This window comes from Babylonia areolata, chromosome 12 (assembly GCF_041734735.1).
Source record: "Babylonia areolata isolate BAREFJ2019XMU chromosome 12, ASM4173473v1, whole genome shotgun sequence".
In the NCBI taxonomy this organism is placed as follows: Eukaryota; Metazoa; Mollusca; class Gastropoda; order Neogastropoda; family Buccinidae; genus Babylonia; species Babylonia areolata.
This window is the reverse complement of record NC_134887.1, coordinates 35,138,679-35,141,178: the sequence shown is the minus strand read 5'-3', so window position 1 is coordinate 35,141,178 and position 2,500 is coordinate 35,138,679.

Here is a 2,500-nt window from a genome sequence, read left to right as displayed (position 1 = left end):
GGAATGGTGTCAGTTTCTTTGCGGAGGACAGGACAGCGTATCGTCGTCGTCTTATTCGGCCATGCTTCAAGTTCTAGAGAATCAGACTCTTGACACACGTGCAAAAGCCATTTAAGTTTGATGCTGTGTGTGAAAGAGTTTCCGAAAGGGGAGAAATTTGCAAAATGACACAAACCAACGATTTGAGAAGAATTGACGGAGTTAAATATATATATATATATATATATTTTTTTTTTTTTTTTTTTTTTTAACGATGTAAAACTGATCCGAAGCGAATTGGAAAAATAAAAAAAAATAAAAGAAAACACTTTTTTTTTTTTAAAGAAAGCGGGGGCTGGGGGGGTGGGGGGGGGGGATCAGTTTATCTTTGTTTCTGTCTGTCTGTCTGTCTGTCTGTCTGTCCCTGACTGAAGAAAAAGGCACAGTAACCTCCCTGCCACACGGACTTTTTATTTTTTATTTATTTTTTTATTTTTTTTTTTTTTAGCAAAATGACAAAGTACCAAACTGTCGCTTATCCCTTAGTTGTTCACTTTGCTTCAGTTCTGTTTGTCTTTCTGGTCCATTAGATTTGTTTTTGCACCACTTTTTGGTTCGGGTTTGTACCTACTGCGTAACCAGAGCTTTACACTATCAGTGTCAGTGTCAGTGTCAGTGTCAGTAGCAGTAGCAGTAACAGTAGCTCAAGGAGGCGTCACTGCGTTCAGTCAAATCCATATACGCTACACCACCATCTGCCAAGCAGATGCCTGACCTGCAGCGTAACCCAACGCGCTTTGTCAGGCCTTGAGGAAAAAAAAAAAGAAAGAAAGAAAAATACCAAAAAATAAAAATAAATAAATAAGAATAAAAATAAAATAAAATAACAAAAATAAAGAAAAAAAAATGAAAATAAAAAATAGATAAAATAAATATATAAGAAATAATAGATAAATACATAGAAATACTACTACTGATAATAATAATATTTATAAGGCGCAAAATCTTGATGAAGTCAACTCTAAGCGAAAAACAAACAAACAAAAAACAAACAAAGCAAAACAAAAAAACTTTACAGCTACTGACATTAAACATTTCAGTGTTCGTACACATTGCTGGATGGAACAACAGCAAACCCCAGAACAAACAAACAAACAAAACTAGTTTGATGTACTTGAATTCGCTCTCTCAGTGTCTATCTCAGTGTCTATCACACTTGAATTCGCTCTCTCAGTGTCTATCTCAGTGTCTATCACACTTGAATTCGCTCTCTCAGTGTCTATCACACTTGAATTCGCTCTCTTAGTGTCTATCTCACTTGAATTCGCTCTCTCAGTGTCTATCACACTTGAATTCGCTCTCTTAGTGTCTATCACACTTGAATTCGCTCTCTTAGTGTCTATCTCACTTGAATTCGCTCTCTCAGTGTCTATCACACTTGAATTCGCTCTCTCAGTGTCTATCACACTTGAATTCGCTCTCTCAGTGTCTATCACACTTGAATTCGCTCTCTTAGTGTCTATCACACTTGAATTCGCTCTCTCAGTGTCTATCTCAGTGTCTACCACACTTGAATTCGCTCTCTCAGTGTCTATCTCAGTGTCTACCACACTTGAATTCGCTCTCTCAGTGTCTATCTCAGTGTCTACCACACTTGAATTCGCTCTCTCAGTCTCTATCACAGTGTCTACCACACTTGAATTCGCTCTCTCAGTGTCTATCTCAGTGTCTACCACACTTGAATTCGCTCTCTCAGTGTCTATCACAGTGTCTACCACACTTGAATTCGCTCTCTCAGTGTCTATCACAGTGTCTACCACACTTGAATTCGCTCTCTCAGTGTCTATCTCAGTGTCTACCACACTTGAATTCGCTCTCTCAGTGTCTATCTCAGTGTCTACCACACTTGAATTCGCTCTCTCAGTGTCTATCTCAGTGTCTACCACACTTGAATTCGCTCTCTCAGTGTCTATCTCAGTGTCTATCACACTTGAATTCGCTCTCTCAGTGTCTATCTCAGTGTCTATCACACTTGAATTCGCTCTCTCAGTGTCTATCTCAGTGTCTACCACACTTGAATTCGCTCTCTCAGTGTCTATCTCAGTGTCTACCACACTTGAATTCGCTCTCTCAGTGTCTATCTCAGTGTCTACCACACTTGAATTCGCTCTCTCAGTGTCTATCTCAGTGTCTATCACACTTGAATTCGCTCTCTCAGTGTCTATCTCAGTGTCTACCACACTTGAATTCGCTCTCTTAGTGTCTATCTCAGTTTCTATCACACTTGAATTCGCTCTCTCAGTGTCTATCTCAGTGTCTATCACACTTGAATTCGCTCTCTCAGTGTCTATCTCAGTGTCTATCTGACACTTGAATTCGCTCTCTCAGTGTCTATCTCAGTGTCTATCTGACACTTGAATTCGCTCTCTCAGTGTCTATCACACTTGAATTCGTTCTCTCAGTGTCAATCTCAGTGTCTATCTGACACTTGAATTCGCTCTCTCAGTGTCTATCACACTTT